We start from the raw sequence: 21,310 nt of genomic DNA on the forward strand, positions 1-21,310 counted from the left end.
ATTGAAAATAATTACCAAACAAACTTGTCATTATAAAGTTTTGTTTTACCTGACTGAACCCTGATATTATGAGTCTTTCTGAAGCAGTGACTGAGTGACATAAGCGTTGATTATCTGCATTGCTCTTTTCAAAAGCAACCATAATTACCTAGGCAAATAAATACCAATCTACTTGCTACTAATAAATAAATCGGGTACAAGGATAAACTGGTAATTGCACCAACAAAAAGACTGAACTTTCATGTGGGCATCCATTATTGAGTTGGAGCGAAAATGCGCTTACCCGCACATGGCCACTGCGCGGCCAGTTCATTTGTTTTATTTAATGGTGTGGGTGTGCATGGTCGATTATTGATTATTAATAGTATTAAGAAATTTCGACCTCTAATATAAAATCTAATTAATTAATTTTAGAAAATTAAAAAAATTAATTAAGTTAGTTATTTATAGTATATAGTTTTTTTTCTAAAATACTCTTATTAATCATAATTACCTATTAATAATAACTCCTTAACATGTACAACTATTATAGAAATTACTTGAGGGAAAATAGATAGATATTAAAAACAAAATGGATGGGATCTTATATTTAGAATCAAATTAAAAGTCAAACGAGTTTTTATATTAAAGATCGAAAGTAGTACTAGCTCCGATCCTTAATATAAGAACTAGTTGACTAATTTGAATAGATTAAAAAAAACTAGTTAATATAATTATTTGGAATAAATAGATAATATCTTTCTTAAAATATCCTTGCTAATTAAATATATTGGTTAGAACTGCTATTATTACAAGTACTACTTTAGTAAAAAATGAATAAATATGAGTTTACAAAATGGATTAATATCTTATATATTTAAAAATAAAATAAAAGTCAAACAAGTTTTTATATTAAGAATAGGAGCTAATGTTAACCCACTAACCCGCAATTTGAATCCAGTGTATATACTGCATATAATAAGAGGAATATTATACTGTTTCTAGTTTATAAACAATACGACTTATTAAAGTTTTTACGGTATATTTTTAGTATCCAAAAAAAAAGTTTTTACAGTATATTTATATTTTAATCAATTCCTGTTAAGAGTATTGAATTAGAGCATAAACATGTCCTTCTATTCATCTCAAACATCTTTTACTTTTATTATGATAAAATATTAATAATGTTATGAATATTATCACATGTGGATGCACATCTCCTCTTCTTCCTCTTCCTCTTCCTCTTTCTCTTCAACTTCATCAACTCCCACTACTTCCACTAAGCATTAATCTTTTACTATTCTATTACTTCTCCATTATTCCTTTAATCTTGTAACCCATCCCTCACTTCATATTCATATGGTTTATTGTCCACTATCTATCATTTAAATAATAGTGTAACTTGTATGTAAGACTATGCCTATAAATAGGGCATGTCATTGTATTGTGAAGCAAGTGAAGGAATACAAAAAGTTCTCTCATTCTCTTGTCTTCATCTTTCTACTTTAGTGGTTTCATTTTGGTTCTATTTCATAACACGTTATTAGCACAAGACTTTGCTATTTGAGTTCATGGTTTCTAGTTGATACATGTTGATGTTTTGTTCGTTAAATGAAGATAGTTTGATTCGAGCAGTTTGCACGAGACTCTACTATCTGAGTTCATGGCTTCTAGTTGATACACATTGATGTTTTGTTCATTGAATAAAGATAGTTTGATTTGAACAGTTTGGTAAGATTTCTCCAATTTATTTAGGGAAAATGATGGTTTTGCATATTAATCATATTCATTCATTGGCAACTGAATATTTTATTCATCATATTGAGGTATGAAAATTTTTATTTCTATTTCTTACTTTTCTTATATTTTCATAATCTTACAATCCTTATACTTCTTGATTTGCTATGAGGTTTATGTTCATCTATAGTATTACTATATATGACTATCATCTCCGATATTACTTAATTGTTATATTAGAAAATAAAATGTTAAACATATAAATAAATGGCTAATAGCCATTGTACTCTTGATTTTGTAATTAGATAGCCAGAAGTCACATCATGTTTTAATGATTCTTTGATAAAAGATCATCTTGTGTTTGTAACAGATGGGATGACAAGATTGTCACAATTTGATAATCTATATCAAAGTCCTGAAAATTGATAGTTTAAAAATTAAACGATACAAAAGAACTTTGTGGTTCTAAAAATTTTGTTATAATCCGGAAGATTAATATTTGAGAAAATTGATGGTGTGCCATTGAAAGCAAGGAATATATCCATAAGAGTGATAAAGAATATAATAACATTGTATCAATGGAACTAATAACTAAAAAGGCAATAATTTTGGGGCTTGCCTATTAAATCATAACAGAAGAATTAGTAATAGCCCTATGATCAATATAATAAAATTATGAACAAATATTATAATATGACCAAAAGTCATGTAGACAAATATGTATCAATTTATTGAAAAGAAAATGTTAAAAAAAAATAGTTGTGATGCTAAAAAGACCATATGATATTATGAAAATATTAAAGGTACCAATAAGTTATGAAGAAAGATAGATGCCCAAAGTATATATAAAAATAGAAGACATATAACTTTATGCCTAGAAGGCTATATGTATAACGTTTACTTTTTATCAGCCTTTAAATTTATTATGATTCATGAGAAACAAATTGTTATAAAAATTTGATATTGTGATATTAATAAGTGTGTGATTAGACTCAAAAGTTTTTAGTTATATTTTATTATATCTTATTAATATGATCTGATTCAATATTAGTTTTAAATATCTTAGATGGCTATAGTATCTTGATCAATATTGAGAAGTTTTGAATGTTATTTTTTATTTGTACTTTATTTTCAAAATTTTATTTTTAAATGTTCTTATATTTTTGTGTGTTCTCTATATGTATTGCAAGTTAAATCTGTGATACGTATAATTATTTATTATTATTTTAACGATATATTGAAATAAAGTGATGTTTCATATTCCTCTTACATTATATATATAGTTCTTGAAGAACTATATGTAATAGTATTAATATGATTTCAAAAGAACTAATACTAATTTTCTTTTATAGATAGATAAAGTATTGATAGTAAAAAAAAATGACCCATAGATATATATATCATAACTTTGGTTCTCCAAAAAGTGTAAATGTTATAGCACAATTGGAATAAAATCCGCAACTATATATGAATTGGGAAGTACTTGAACTTCCGAGCAAAAGATAGGTTATTAGCCTTAATTTATTGTATGCTAGTAACTATTTATGAAATATATGAATAAATGAATCATGTTTGAATGACTCACACTTGAGGGGAAAAGCGTTAGAATACAAGTGTGAGTTGTTGGTAAAAAAGATGGTATGGTAAACTAGAAGTTTACTAATCTAATTAGATTTATTATTAGTTTGACTTGTTTGATCATCTTGAACTATATGATACAACAAATTATTGAAGACCATGTATTGATATCTATTAAAGAACCAAAAGATTCTTCTGAATAGCCAACATTTTTTAGAATTGGTATGTGCTGTTTGTTCTAAAAAAAACTGATTATAAAATATCACTAGTTATGTTTTGTTTTGGAATGGATCACTACATTTCTGAAAATATATTAAACTCATATATATGGCTCATTTAGAAGCAATAAGCCATACAAGTATTCAATATTTGATAAATGCATCTATATAAAATGGTAACATGTGTGATTGACATTAGTTTGCAACCTGAAATTTGTAAGATTATTTAGATAAATATTTCCGGACTATGTGATCCTAAAAACTTGATTTTAAAGATGCTAGTGAAGGTTTTTAATGTTGAAAAGCCTGCTTAACAAATTGATCTAGCAAAATCATTTGCTAATGTCTCTATGAATAGCTGGATCAATATTTATGAGAACAATTTTTTTTTATTTTAGTGTCGGCATATTTAATTTAATATATTGCAGTACTTATACATATTAAGGCAACAAAATTCTCCCAATAAAATGACTTTTGGTCAGGAGCCAAATATTTTCCATTTAAAATTTGAAATATGCAATATTTATTCCTGCTAATCTATCACACTGTACATAGATGGATATTTGAAAAAAAGTTAGACATATGTTGGGTAAGAACCTCCTTCTTCTTGATTATATCTAAATGGAACAAAATAATGTTCCTAAAAGAAGCAAATGGATTTAGAAGGCTTATACTGCATAATTAGTTGACTATTATTCGACAAAATTTTCCTAACATAAGGGGGAGAAATTGAGTAGTTGGAAAAGAGAGTGCATGGAGTGCATTATTACTATCAAGTATAGACCCTCAAATATATCAATATGGACCAGAAGTTCCTCGAAATTGTATTTATGAGATGCTACAAAATATTTTACTGACCTGAATGAAAATTTTTAAATCTCTTATTCTAGCTGAAAATGCTCCAATTAGTATAAATAAAAATGAGACATGCCTGAAGTATGAGAGGTTAATTGGTTCCAATATAAATATATTGAATAAAGAGGAGCATACAACTTAGAAGTTATATTGAGGAGGCATGTATTCTAAAAGAATGTCAAGATATAACTAACTGTAAAATCCCAGAAGAGATTCAGGTACCTGAAAAGGAAGAAAGAAATCTCAACAAGTTATGTCACAAAAGAAAAAATGGAACCGAAAAGGTAAAGTTGTCGACAATGATTTTTATAAGAATATCATGTGATAAAAAGAGGATCTTACACATAGATTTATCATATAAAGCAGACATAAATGTGGCCAAGAAAAAAAACTAAAAAAGAAAAATGTGATGAAACTATTATTTCAATGTGTAAAAATGGGCCTGCAATCCGAACACATGAAATATAAAGTTTCTATAGAATATATAGACGTTTATATGAAAATAAAGATTTTTACAAATAATTATGATAAGACATATTACTTTGTGGTGGATATAATTTTACATATTTGAATAGTTTGGCAGTTATGAAATGCGCCTATTAGATATTATTATGACCCATGGATAATGATCATTAAATAATAAAACTTACATGATAATCCTTGAAGGATCCAAAGTATGCCAGGAGCATATATAAGAAAATCTTTCAATATTTGAAATGTTATGAAGATTAAAATAATTTTAGTATGTATCATTCATTTTATAGTTTTAGATCAAAATATATAAAATTTCTTGAAGGATTTCACTTGCTAGAAGCTTACAATTCAAGTTCTTGAGAACAATATTTAATTAAACTAAATAAGTTTCTATAAGAATAAGAATTGAAGCGATCAGGACGTATGTGATATAACTGACTAAATAAATATCAATTGAAGAAATGATATAAAAATGATCTAATTTATCCATGTATTTTTATGAAAAGATCTGAAAATGAGTTTGTTATGATTGTTGTTTATATTGATGACATAAATATTATTGGAACTCTTGAAAAGCTTACAAAAGCTATGGATTGCTTAAAGAAAGAATTTGAAATGAAAGACTTGGGAAGAACAAAATTTTGTCTTGGATTGTAAATTGAATACCTGATAAATGAAAACTTTTATGTCTCAAATAATTGATACAAGAAAGGTCTTAAAGTGTTTTATATAGATAAATCACATTCATTATGTACTTTGGTGGTTGTGAGATTTGTGGGGGTGAATAAAAATCTTTTTAGACTTTGAGAAGTTGATGAAGAACTATTTGGTCCAGAAGTACCATATGTTAGTACAATTGATGTACTTATATATCTTGCTAGTCACATATGACTTGATATATCATTTGTTGTTAATTACTAGTAAGATATAGTTCTTCACTAACACAAAGACACTAAAATAAAAGTTGTAAATTCTTTTTTGATCCACATGTTGGTAATTCTAGATGAAGCATTTCATAATATTCAAAAGATGGTGAAATATATATTTAGCAAATCTGTTCAAATAAAAATCTAGCAGATTGTTCACCAAGTCGCTTCCAATTACAATATTTGAAAAACTTGTTGATAATATCGAATGTCACAAACTCAGGGATATCAATTGATGTTATCAAGAGGGAGAATTAAATACACACTGTACTCTTTTTTCCTTGTCTATGGTTTTTCCCATGGGCTTTTCCTAGCAAGGTTTTTAATGAAGCAGCACCGAATAGTATATCAATGAATGTGTGCTCTTTTTCTTCTGCTAGGTTTTTGTCCCATAGGATTTTTCCTAGTTGGAGTTTTTTAATGAGGCACACATCTTGTATAATGGACATCCAAGAGGGAGTATTATGAATATTATCACATGTAGATGCCCATCTCTTCCTCTTCCTCTTCAACTTCATCAACTCCTACTACTTCCACTAAACATTAATCTTCCACTGTTCTATTACTTCTCCACTATGCGTTTAGTCTTGTAACTCACCCCCTACTTGACATTCATATAGTTTATTATCCACTATCTATCATTTAAGTAATAGTGTAACTTGTATGTAAGACTATGCCTATTAATAGGGCATGTCATTGTATTATGAAGCAAGTGAAGGAATACAAAAAGTTCTCTCATTCTCTTGTCTTCATCTTTCTACTTTTATGGTTTCATTTTAGTTCCATTTCATAAGAAATAAGTATTATTTACAGCTTTTTCATCATCTTTTTAGTGTACTAATAGTCAAACTTAGAAACCCATAACTCGACCTCACTTTGAAATATCAACTTTTCCTTGAAACAACATCCATGGTTATGCTATGGGTCAGAGCAAAAACCACTATTGCCTGAAACTACTAAAAAAAAAATTCATTTCAATTTTTTTTTTTTGGTTCATCACCCGTTCACTTTGAGTCCAGGGAGAATCACACAGGACATTTGCTGGAGGGCAAAAAAACCATTGAAGACTACCATAAATTTATGAGATGGACAACAAGGATGAGGTTCAAAAAATTAAATAGATCAATGTCTTCACGCAATTGGTAGTGTAGCTGAATTATAAATTTTGGAAGCTTAGTTTTAAATCTCAGAAGTTTAATTATAAGAATTGGAAGATTAGTTCCAAATAAGTTATTTTAAATTACGGAAGGTTTGTAAATCCTTTAAACTCAGTTATAAGAATTATGAAATTAATTCCAAATGAGCTGTAAATGGTGTAAGCTATAGGCTCCGTTTGGCATGTGGGAGATGGATGGGAGAGAATTGGAGGAAAAATTTTAATAAGTTCGATTTAAAAAATTGAAGAAATGGGATTAAAAAATTTTAATTAATTTTTATTACTCTTTTATATTAATTTTTTCTTTTTATTAACATTTTAAAACCACTTTTTTTAATTTTTTAAATGGAGCTCATTAAAATATTCATTTCCCTCTCTTCTCCTTTATTTTCTTTATACCAAACAGTACCTTATAAAGGTTAAAAGCTCAATTGTAAATTATAAAAGCTCATATGAGAATTATGAAAGATAATTTCTGAAAATCAAAAGATTAATTGGTTAATTTCTCATCCAATTCTTGATAGATACTCAATCATTGCCAATAACGTTCACAATTTAAAACTATTATTGTCTGCCTTTTTCTCAATTAAACTTTTATAATTTATAAATTGTCCATAGTCTATAATTTATTTACAGCTAATCTTTCAACAATTATTACAACAGGACTTGTAAAATTCACATCTAAGCTATGTTGCTGATTACTTAAAATCATTTTCGTTGATTTGCTTTTTCTTTCAAACTTCGGCTGTTCATTATCACTTTACAAATTTCTGACCCGTCAATGTCATTTAATTTCTTTTATTTGGGTGGCATTTCTGGCCATTCCTCTCTATTCACAATGAGACAAAGCCATTCACCAAAAAAAAAAAAAAAATGAGACAAAGCCACAGAGAAGAACGACAATTAGGTTTAAGAAATTAACGATAGTTACTAATTTAGCGTTAGGTGTCAGAGTTTTAGTTACAAATTAAAGCAATTGCAGTAAAAACACTTAAATCTTGCAAATCAATCATATGCGTCGAACCCCAAATAGGTTGTCCTTTACCAAACCAAATTCAAACACAATTGATATTGATTAGGAGAGATTAAGAATTAAAGTTGATCTGACTAGTATGAGCATCAAAGAATAAGATTATTCACCATATAAGGGTTAACAAAATCTCGTTTTTCTTTTGGAGCTGATTCTCTATAATTATTATTGTAACAATTGTTCTTAAAATGTACTATTTACCTCTTAAACAAGTAGTTATTATTTAGAGTTGAATCTCCTTCCACTCGCATTTCTCGCCAAATCTTGAAGCTGCAATAATATAGGCTTACTTTTCCAGCCCGTTAAGTTTACCTTGTAAATTAGATGTTATGGTGATCAGTCAACTTGGGTTTAACTTATGAAATTGTGACATTTGGTACTTTTTGTGAAGGAATTATCTAAACTTTTATGTGTAATATTGTGATACCCATTATAGTATGTTAATTATACCTATTACATTGCATTTTTGGTGGTTGGCAGATTTTCGATTAAGTATATATGCGTTGGATCCTTGCTTATTATAATTGATTGATGTGATCATGTGATGGAATATTATGCAAATATAATGATGATATTATTGCCATGCATGGTATAGTGTTGAATTTCGATGTTGATGGTGTAAGTGAGAACTTGAGTCGACATACTTTAACACGGGTGTTCGGAAGTATATGATATATTTATAACTTTGAGTTCACAGTTGATTCTGATACAAGTGTTTGGATAATTCTGATATATGATATACACTTTTTTTTTAAGTAAAATATAAACTCTGTCAAATTAAAAGAGAATTACTGCTAACTTCTCTAATTACCCGCACTTCTTAATTAAGATCTTGTTTGAAATAATGTTTAAAATCACTTATAAACCCATTTTATGTAAACCGAAATAAAACTTCTCTCATACATTTACTTCATATTTTATAAATCATGGTAAAAAAAATAGCATATAAATAATTCCAAACAGATCATAAGATGGTAAAGCTTGCTAAAGAATATATAAATTCATTATGAGAAATCTTGCTAAATAGTCAATTGTTTTTCCATTGATATACATGTACATAAATATAGAAGAATGGAGAGGAGAGGGTGTAGCACCTTTATTTTGTAAGAAAAATCTCAAAAAAATACTTTTAATATTTTAAAATTTCAAATAACGAATAACTAAAAAAAAGTATTGTTATTTACTTTTCAAATGTTGTTTATTGTTATTAAAATGAAGTAAATAAGACTGATTTAGAATTTTGAAATTTAAATATATTTTTTTAGGAACGCCCTAATTTCTAACTCAAAAATATCTTATAATTATCCTATCTTATCCTTTCAAGGTACAAGACTACTAAAAATATAAATTCTTCGCAAAATTGTTTCAATTTCAAAAGATCATAGCTAATTTAACAAAAATCATTTTCAGATGATTCTTGTGTCCTTTTTCTCCTTGAAGATTTTCTAACTCAAAAATATCTTATAATTATCCTATTTTATCCTTCTAAGGTACAAGGCTACTAAAAAAATCCAAAAACTAGATTCTTAAAACTTTTTTCTTTTTAATGAAAACAATATAGATTCTTTGCAAAATTGTTTCAATTTCAAAAGATCATAGCTAATTTAATGAAAATCATTTTCAGATGATTCTTGTCTCCTTTTTCTCCTTGAAGATCCCTTTCTATGGAAAAAATACTAACGAGTTGAGCCACTAGCCTAAAACGTACCGTTTATTATTTTTTCAAAGTTGCTCAGATTTTGTGCCTAGATTTTTCCTACAGATGGTGTTATTTTAGTGGTGGCTACAAACATCAAAATCACTTCTTTCTTGGCTTACATGAAAGATATATGTGTCAAGTATTTATCATAAAAGATTTTAGGTTCAAAGAAATTTATTTCCTAGGTCAAAACTATCGCAAAGTAAACGTTTACACAGATTCAGTATCTGGAAACAACACATCAATATATGTAATAGTATTTCAACAAGGTTCTTAGTTAATAAATGGCCTCTAGCATAAAGCATAAGTATCATGAGCATATTGAATGCTCTTTAATAACAAAAGTTTAGCGTTATACCCATGCATAGTCTTTCCAAAATGTTTCACACATAAAATGATAGAATTTCAGTCATTTGTCCTTTACCCTTCTCCTTTGAAGTACTTGCCCTTAAAATGGTTGAATAAGGGGAATGAAATTTTGGAAAATCTCAATAGCGCAAAACCCATTATACAAACAAGTATGTTCAACATTGGATATCAACATAGCAATGCCAATAACTTCCACATATGAGTGCACATGTTCAAGCAAGGTTAATACACATGGCCATGACATACTTCCAAGCACAAGATCATACAAGCATACAGTCATCATGCTTTTCATTATGGCAAGCCTAACATAATCACAATAGTCAAGCAATACTTGAATGCATAACAGGTAAAGTACTACCTTGATCCCTTGGAGATCTAGCACAAGAATGAGATCTTAAAAAGAGACATTATAACTCTACCATTAGACAAAAGCTCAAAACCTACCCTTAATCCCCAAAAATCTCTATTATTTTTTTTAGGGCAAGGTGATGATAGATTTTGTGTCTTTCATGCTTGATCTTGATTATAAGTTTCTCTAACATCCACCATGAAAAATTCTTTCCTTAAAACCATAATTTCATAATAGTTTAAGAAGTTAACCATAGTAAAAAAAAAAGAATTTGATTAGATTATTGAAAGCTACCATAGTTATAAAGAGTTCAATGTAAAATCAAAGTCTTCTAAACTAACAACAATAATGAGTAGGGCCCAGGGCAGACTAACCGCCCAAAAGCCATCCCAAAAATCCATCACACAAAGACTTATGGCAAAAAAGAGAAAGGATTAAGTCTAGCCTACAAGTCACACATGCTTAATACTTGTAGTTTTAAAATAATAACAACCTTCAATAAGATAGGAGCTTTCCTAAATGGTGAAAAATATGGATCCACAAGATTCATATGTAAGAAATCTTATGGCCTCTAGTCATTAAGTAATATTCTTCTAAATACAGTGATCCAAAAGTGTGAAAAAAAAAACAGTTAGATATGTAGATACAAAACATGAACTTTAGCATGGCAAATTACATAGTCATTAGAAACCCAAGCCATGAGAGGCTTACTAGGCTTTGCTCGCCGCCTCTGACTGCTTTCCTTCACGACGGACAGTACCGAAAGCTCTTGTGAAAACAGTGAGAATAACAAGGTGAGACATAAATCTTAGTAACCAAAGCTCACTTTACAACATATACTAATAGAATAGTAATCAGGTGAAGTAATGTCATACATAAAATATTTTAAGTTAAAAACATGCAAAAGCATATGCAATAATTAGCACAGTAGTTTATGTTTTCCCATCCACCGTACTCCTTCTTATAACTCCTTAACATGGACCCAAACTATCCGAGCAGAGTAATCTGGCCAAAAGTCACCTTACTCATATCGATGTAATAGGTCCCCTCCTTGTCCTGTGGTCCAACTAGAGCTAAAGAGGTGTGCACCCAAGAGTTCTATCCCAATTTTAGGTAGGGGAAAAGGTAGAACTTCAAGGGCCTAACAAGAAGCCAAGCACTTGATCATAGTGTTGGCATGCTATGTGGGTTTCAAGAAAAGTTATCCTCCATATAGAATATCAACCTCCACATATGAACCCCATGCATAGATATGACATCACAGAATAAGAATACAATCAACCACATAATAGCGGGAATACTCCAAAACATTCATCTCTACAACAATACAAGACCCAACCACCATGCAAATATACAATGACAGGAAAATACTACTTATTTCACCAATAATTGATACACAACAAAATATATACTTTTTCTTTATAATGCCTTAACAATAAATCAATATACTTTGAAAGGATTTAGAAAACTTTACGACCCATAGTCATCATATAAAGCAAAGTAACCCCAATTATCTCAACTCCAAGCTTAGCATTTGGTTTGAAAACAGGGCACTAATCCACAAGTCAGGACATATGCTAATCTATATTACAACGTAGATTATAGTTAAACACAAGCAACAATTAAAATACAAAATTCAAAACCTCAAGTCTCATATCGCACAACAACTCCCATAATCCAACTTTTCCAACTAATAGCCAAAATTTTCAAACCAAAGTTGTAGTTATCAACTCCTCTATCCAATTAACTCATTAGACCCTTTGACTAACCTTAACAACAATCATTCAATCAATCCTCAAGTTACACATTTAGAAATTTCAACCTCCAATATACCCAATATGGAAAATAATCAACATCAACAATCTAAATTGATTAAAACTCTTATCTATCCTCAATTAAAAAAAAAAAACTAATCAACAAAACACCACTTTAATCACCACATTATCAAAATTCAACGAATCTTACTCCTAATATTAGACCCTAACCTCCAAGTTTTATATAAATCAAAATCTAACAAAATTAAACTGATTAAATCTTTTATCTAACCCAAATAACTCTAAGAAACCTAAAAGATTCAGTCAAACACTCAAAAATTTTGAAACCTTAAGAATATTAAGAATCTGAACTTTTAAATCTAAGAAAAATCAAGAGAAAAAGGTAGGAAAGAATCACTTACTTGAAGGTTTACGAAGCCCAAAAACTCTCCCTAAGGCCAAAAACCATAAACCTTACTAAAACTCCTTCGCTTCTCCTTCTGTTTTTTGCTTTTCTAATGATAGTTTTTGTCAGTGTTTTCTCAAGTTTGTCACGATGAACCTCACCTTTTGTAGTGATGAAAAACACAAAGGCACCAATAATTTGAATTTTAGGCACGTTAGTCATTGTAACCATAGCCCTTTGACGTGCGGAACGTCACATAAGAGATCAGGTCACTCCTCTGTAATATTTGTTGTGAACATTACTGTGACGAACTTCTCTTTTTGCCACAACAAAAAACACAAAGAGTCACGAAGCAGCCTTACAACCTCTAACTTACCCTTTTTTCTTAATCTACCTCAAACAATGATTGACACCTTAAAATCAGGTTACAATCAAGCTTAATTACTCCTAAATTTTTAATTAAAAACCTGGATGTTACACACTACCTTTCTCTATAAGCTTTTCTCTACCTCTAGGTTTGTTTTAGGATTGGAATAAACATTCTTAGGAAAATAAAGAAAAAAGGGTTTCTAGAGGGCTTACTTAAAGACGCTTTAAACTCCTTCACCTTCTAGGTGACTTCAGCCCTTCCGAAAGACTTTAGAACACTCACTTCTTCTCTAGATGTTGCATGAAATTGTGTGTGTGGAAAAGAGACGAAAGAAGCTATTTATAGAGTGGAGAAGGGAGCTTGGTGCAAGAGAGGTCATACCTCTCCTATGACAAGACTTTTCTTACAAGTCTTTCCATGCGTGCTTTTTCATACTTTTGTCTTACAACGTCTCACTTTTCTCTCATTTTTTCCCATAACATTTCCATGATTTGATGAAAGAATGTTGGTTGACATTAATGATGCCTTGTAAGAGGACGGAGAATGGGACTCGATGGGATATTTCCTCATTACTTTATGGCTTTAAACAATCATTTTCAATTTTCTTAAATTTTAGCTAGGGTTTAAATATTATACTTTATTTTATGCACTTTTCTTATTGACATAATTTAATTCCCCTTATCTTGAATATTTTATTTCAACATCTTACTTTTTCAAAAACTCCTCTATTTCTTTACCATATTGAAATTTTTTTAATCTCTCCAAATTAGTTAAATAGGTCTTATATTAAAAAACAAAAGTAGTACTTATAGAATTTTTCTCCTTCAAATTATACATGGTTTTTTTTAAGGCTTATATGTGGATAGACTCAAGTGAAAATAACATAAAAAGAAGTTAAAAATTGGAATATTTCAATCTAGGTACCTAACAGGTCAAAATCCCAAGGGAGGAAGTAGTGCCTGACATGGTATTTTGCAAATATAATTAAATAACTAAAATGTCTTTGTATCAGTTTTTTTTTTTTAAAAAAAAGGGGTTATCAAACTTGTCATTGCCAGTATATTTCTTGTTATTGGTTGTTCAACACTTGTCATTACCAATCTTCAACTTATTAATAAATAACTTGTCATTGTTCGGAAATTTTTTGCCATTTGTTGTTTAATACTTGCCATTACCAATTCACAACTTGTTAATAAACTTTTTAATAGAAACGTATTTTTGTCATTTAACTACATTTACACAATACCAGATCAGGTATCATTTTCTCTCTTAGGATTTTGACCTTCTAGATACCTAAATTGGAATATTGCAATTTTTAACTTTTTTTTGTGTGATTTTTCTTAGACTCAAACACGTGTTTCAACTAAACTAAATGAGAGTCTTTATGAGCATGTGGACTTGTCTCCGTATTATGTTGATTACTAATTAACTGAAGTTACCAACAAGAATTGGTTTGGTTGGTAAGGAATTAGCTCATATCAACTGTCGATGTGAGGACTTTGTTAGTGAACAATCTATAAACACTTCTGTAAATGCTTTCTAAGCCTAGAGATATATCCTGATTCTGATGAATTTTTAAAACCCAACTCATCTAAGTTTTTTTGTACCAAGAACAATAATTAATTAAAGTTTATTTCTCCTACTTTCGGCTTTAAACTCGTCAGTCTCTGTACTTATGTTCTTTGAGAACTTTGGCCGTTTCTTGCTTACTCGTTTGCTGTTGACTTCCAGTATACAGAGAAGCAGGAGTCTTCTTGTTTTCTTTAGTAGGATTGCGTTGACTTGCTTTGGCTATTCGAGGCATTTTCAACTCTCATATTTTAATATTTAAAAGGGCTCCGTTATTTCTTTCCCTCTTTTTCTGCATCTTATTTCTTAAAAAACACAGAAAAAGAATATGAAGTAGAAATATATGGTACGAAATCATGGTGTTCCCTTTTGCATCTTAAAATCGGTATCTCAAGACCATCTGGGCTTGCTCCACGTGCTTCCTCAAAAGCAGTCTCTTGCAATATTGCATTCGTAAAACCTATTATGGGTATGTTTGGATTGGCGTTGGATAAAACTAATTTTTAATCCAACTGATTTTTACTAAAAGTTAGTTAGGGTATGTTTGGATAGGTGTTTTTAAAAAGTTAGTTAAGAAAGTTGAAAGTTATTTGGATGATTAATAAAAAAGTGAGTTTAGTTGTAAAATGACTGAAAAGGGCATGAATTTTATTGAATAGTAGTATTTGATATTTTATGTTATTAATATGATAATAGTTAAAAAAAACCTAAAATTATTATGATAAAATAAAAATAGTTTAGATGTAAAATAACTAAAAAAGACATAAACCTTATTAAATAATATATATGCACATATGATAATTTTAAGAGAAATGTGAGGATTAAAGATTGTTTTAATTTGTGTAAAAAATAATATACTATTTTTTATCCTTAATATAATTAATTTAAAAAAATTAAAAAAAATATTAAATTATTTAATTATAACATATATTATATGATCTACTTAAAATATTTATGTATGTCATTATATTTTATACTAATTTATAAGTGAGACAAATTACTTTAAAAAAACTATAAATATAAATATTTTAAAACAATAACTTATTGAGTAGTTCTTTTAATATTTTGCTTTGTCTTAATTTTATATTTCTTTTATTTTTTTCCTTCTATTTGTATCTTTTCCTTCCCCATTATATTAGAGAATTGTGAGGGGCCACACAAGAAACACGTGGGCTTGCAAATTTTCACTATTCATATCTTCATTTCACTGGTTTGGGGTGCATTGTTCTCTGTCATCTTCTTTGACTGGAGGACCACAACCGAAGCTGGAAAAAATAGTGGAGAGGGTGAGAGCTTCTGGTCGTCTTCTTCTCTATAAGGTGGGCTTGATGGGCTGTCCAAGGATGCTAGAGATGGGGGTTGGTTCATGCTGCTGAACCTTCTTCAAGTACAAGTCAAAGAGAGAGAGATGAGAGAGAGAGGCCGCTGAGTTACTTTGATTCTTCTTCAAGTTCGACAAGCTTGGAAGAGCATAAAGAGAAGGGCAAATCTGAATAAATAAATATATTACACGATAGATTAGCTTTTGCAACGGTGGAGAAGCTCCTCCAGGTAGCGTCCAAAAATAAGCTACTTTTGCTTATAAGACGGTTACAAAAGCAGCACATCCAAACGATAAATTATACTCAAATAAGCCAGCAACCTCAATTACACATTTTCCCAGGTGTTTTTGGCTTCTCCAATGACAATCCAAACATGCCCTATAACATTAAAAAAAAAAAAGTAAATCAGAATTGCATACAATATTTTATTGAATGAATTAAATTTTAAGAGTTAGAGATTCATGCTTGATTTTGACAAATTAAACTTGTTTACAATGATACTAAAAAGAAAGAGATAAAGTGCTTGAATATCTTGAAAGTATTCATGAAAGAGCCATCAACATTTGAAAATTTTTTAGGCTCTTATATGTCCTAAAAGTTTATTGTCGTAGCAAAAATACTCTGGCTGTTATTTATCGTTAAGCTTGATCATGAAATTATGCAGGTTGATCGATGTCCTTAATGGTCAAATTGAACAACGGATAATAATTCAGGACAAAAATTGCTATAAAATACAACCTTTAGAACATATAAGAGCCCAAAAAGATTCAGATATTGGGTGCTCACTTATAGATATTTTCAGAGCATTTAAGCACCTTATTCCAAAAGGAAAAGAGAGAATGGATAAATGATGAGTATAGAATAAATTTCCAAAAACAAGGCCTGTTTTTTGCCGTATTTTTTTTAATAGATTAGAAGGGTATGTTGGTCTTTCTGAATAAAAAATTATGCCAGATTCCCCACATTTTTCAACCTCGTAACCATTTTCATATTCTTTTTTTTTTTTACAAATATTTATTTCTATCTCCATGTCCATTCTCTTTTCCATTACCAAACGTGCCCTAATGTACCTGTGGCTAGTCATTATTATGAGTTGAGGTGCCACATAATAATCTTGTATTGGCCCATGAATCATGGGGGATCTGAGTGCTCAAAATCTTTCTATCTCCTTTTCTTTAGGATCTCATTTTTATTATTGAATAAGAAAAATAAATAGTTCAAATTTAATAAAGAACTTGATGAAACTTAGTTTGTTTCGTTCTCTTTATCTGATTATACAGTTTTTTAATTTGTCCCGATTACTAGGATTACCTAAAAATACAATAAAGACTTTGATGATAAGGCTTATATGCCTGAGACAGACATGCTTGAACCCAACTCAATCCATTTTCTCTTGCTCATACCCCTATGACACGCCATTTTCTGCAGCATCCATACAAATACAAAATGAAGGGGAGGGACACACAAAGCACAGAGTTGGACTTTTTTTTTGGGGGGGGGGCATAGCCATTATGATTAGCAACATAACTTCCCTTCCTTGAGCTTTATGTTTATAATGATAATTTGTATAAGAATTAGAAGTGGATTATTTGAACTAATAACTATGTACTCCTCCACTCTTAAATATAGAACCCTGTAGTGTAATTTACACTACAAAATAGATTCTATATTTAAGACCGAAGAGTATTTACTAGTAGCGTTAAACGGGTATGAGATTGCACTAAAGATGATGTAAAAGCTGTCAATCAAAAAGCGCTACAAAGAAGAATTTAGACTTTTTCTACGAATATATAATTGAAAAGATTTAACCATATTGTTATGTTGTTTTGGTGATATCTGTGATTGCACAGCATTTAAATTTCATCTAAACCGAACGAATGGAGCGAAAGGGACGAATGGGGGAGGAGATAAGGCAGGGGTCACATGCTTTCTCCCAACATTTGGATCCCACTAGCCCACCTCCTTCACTCTTCCAATTCCCAATCATTGATGCTTCATCTTCACGTCTTTTTCCAAACTTTCCTGTGTCATTTTCTTTTTCTTTTATATAGCCTCTGCATTTTCCCTAAACATTACTTCCTCAGTTGCCAAAATTCTGATGCTCAGAAAGCTGTTTCTGTCTAAATGTCTTTTCCTTCTTTCCGAAATTTACCCCTACTCAAATATTAATCATTTATTAGAGATCAGAAAAAATCATTAAATAGGGGTATATGAAAAAAAAAGAATTTTATAAAGCACCCTAGAATTTTGAATAAGGCATTATAAAAAAGACAAGGACTTTGGGAGAGGGGGGAAAAACAGGTGCCATAATTAGGTATGGGAGACTCGAGACTCTAACCGTGCCTTCCATGAATCAAACCTTTTTAAAAGACTTGACCATATACTTTCATTCTACTATCTTCATATGAAATTGAAAGAACTTTTATAAGGTGAAGAGCTTTCATCTAGGTACATAAATTGGTGATAATACCTTCAAGGGCTATTAATGGGGCTTTTGCTCATAATATCATACGCACACCAAAATCAAAAGGAATGAAAAGTCCCCCCCCCCCCGGGGGACCTCTTTTAATCTCTAATGTCTCTTGCTTTTATATCGCTCTTATGCCCCCCTCTGTCATCCAGCTTAAAAAGGAACACATCCTTTCTTCAGACTTGCCATACAATTTGATACTCCCACCGGCTATACTTTTATATATATATATATATATATATTAAATTGAACCATACAAATTATGAAGTCATTAAAATTAGTTAGTGTTATTTGTTTTATAAAAACCACCACAACATTTTTGAGGCATTACCGTCCCCATATACTAAATATAATTTATTTTTTCAAATATCGTTCACACTCATGACGTAAAGAAATTCTGGAAAACAAATGAGTTAGACAATACATTCGAAAACACAAGTTAAACGGAATGGAGGGTTAGGATGGTGAGCTTTCTTGTTAAAATGTATGACTTCGTAACCTCTTGTACATATTTCTGAAACAAATACCTTTCCACTCGGGCGGCAAAAAGGTTAACAAACCATAGGAAAATAACTGACATGCGCACACAATAAACTCTTCTCCAAATCCCAGTTGAGGAGAAAAAATTTGCTCCTCATTTTCTTTGTTATTTCTTCCCTCCTTCATTTTCTCTCCATCTACAAACTCGCGTTTGATTATTGGAATAGAAAGGAAAATGAGGGGAAAAAAAAAGTGACAAAAGTGGGCAGGAAAGATAGGTTAATAATTTACAAAAGCTAAGAGGGATAATTTAGTTCAAACGAAAATTCTTAGATTTAGGAGTCATGATTCATGAAGTTTACTTCTCACATTTGTGGTATCACTGTAGCAGGCATTCCCATGAAAAGGACGATGCCAACTTAATTATGCAACCAACACATGATGTTGGAATGAAGGCATCTTCCCACTTTCTAAACCTTTGACTCTAGCAACCGGCCGGGCCTGAAGGTTTAATATCGAAGACGCTTTGTGTGGTTAAATGTATGATGAGAGCAAGCCCAAAACCATTGGACTGACCAATATGCCCTCCTAAAAGTGCAATGAATAAAACCTAGATGCTTTCTCACCTCTAAAGCTCTTCATTGCCCTTAGCACTTAAATCTTGGTTCTCTCTTTTACATTTCCTTAAGACTAAGGGATTCAGTTTAGTCAGCCGTTCGCAAAGCCTAATGACTGGTATTCCATCATTTTCGGTACTTATTGGTACAGAATCAGAGGAAGCTCGATGCAGAGGTCAATCACAGAAACGCATAACTCTTTTCTTCAACAGCGGGCTTGGCGTGTTCAATCTATCCTCCAGAACGGCAGCCCCAAATAAAATTGTCAAAATCACTATTGAAAAGATCTACACTCATTTACCAGTAAGCATCCTTCGAGGCAATGCGTGGGTTTAGTACCAAGTCCTTTACACTGAATTATCTACTGCTCCCAATTGCTTGTTTGAAGGGTTTTAACTTTGAAAGAGATGGTGAGAGAAGGGGAGGGATTTTGCTCCGTTCACGTCATTTAGTTTAGGAAAATAAAAGGAGTGGGAAGGGGAAATTTTAACAAGTCCCCCCCCCCCAATTTTGGGGGGGGGGGGGTTGGTTGTGGAGGAAGGATAGAGCCCTAATTATTATACCTAAATTAACCTTGTGAAATTTTCATATTCCCGTATTATCCATTGTCTTGAAAAAGACTACAACTCTCATAATAGATTCACCCTCTCCTCTCCACTTTACGACTGGTCTGCATCCAGCTTCATAATGAGATAAGATTCCAGACCAAACAATGAATTATTAAAATCCTTCCTCTTTCCTCCCCTACAACCAAATCAAACAAAACACAGAAGAATCTCTTCCCTCCACAGGCGCTTTTTCCATTTAAATCACTCCTGTGTCCTTATGTTGAAACAAACACATCATAAGACTTTATGTCATCAAAGCAAAAGAATAGCCTCAAGCACATCAAGGCACCATTCTGACACGCCATCAGTACTATCAGCATCTTATAAAAATAAAAAGCAGCACTAAAAACACCGGAAAGCACAACATTCACAGAATAATGAAGAGCCAATGCTCTTCCCTTGCCTTACACCCAACGATTATCGCACTAAAGCTGAACTTAACATTGTGGAGAAACTTACAACTACAGATCTGCCTAAGCCTAAACCAATTGATCGTAGTGATTAGAGAAGCAAAAGCATTCTCTATATTTCTCGTCATCAAAATCAACTTGAAAATTTTAACCTTTGGCTTTAATTGCATCCACGAAACTTTTTATATGTTTTCCATTTCCACGCCATCAGGGGCTGAAATGAAGCAAGTGGCTGAAAATATCCCCTGATAATGTAAGTCAGACATGACTAAAAAGTTCACTGTTATGTTTACCCAAATTTGCAAAAATGCATACCCAACTGAGCATTGAACCAACCTGCAGACTCAACCTATCTCTGAGCCACAAGAAGCTGATTCAACTGATGTAGTTATCGTTTAACATGCACATGGTGAAATAACAAAAAGTGTGTGTTTAAATTATTGCACTAGTTGAGGTCGTTTAAAACAAAATATAAATGAAAAAGAAAAATGAAATCTACCATGGTTTTCCTCAGTTTCACAAGGAAAAAACATAAGAGTTAAAGATTACTATTTTAATTCACTAGGGAAAAAGTATTACTATTTTTAAAAAAATCAATCAAAATCATTACGCATCACAATTTCGAAATGACCATCACAAAGTCATCAGAAAATGGGAATTCCATGAGTAATCTCAACCTATGCAGGATTGTAAGGGATGGTGGACCCAGCAATTCTAAACTTCCCTCAGCACCACAGAGAATATGAAAGTCAGTCTAGAAATACAGCTATTAAACTGGAATGTCGGAGGTAATCCCAAAACGTACCAGTCTTCCACTTTGATCAAACCAGCACCACATCATCCGTCTAGATGAACAACCATAGGAAACATGACTTAAAGTGATATGAATGCGTCAATTGACTAAGCATCGAGAGTTGGCCAAAAAAAAAAAAAG

This window comes from Neltuma alba, unplaced genomic scaffold (assembly GCF_004799145.2).
Source record: "Neltuma alba isolate B1F8T4 unplaced genomic scaffold, ASM479914v2 tig00002165_pilon, whole genome shotgun sequence".
Classification (NCBI taxonomy): Eukaryota; Viridiplantae; Streptophyta; class Magnoliopsida; order Fabales; family Fabaceae; genus Neltuma; species Neltuma alba.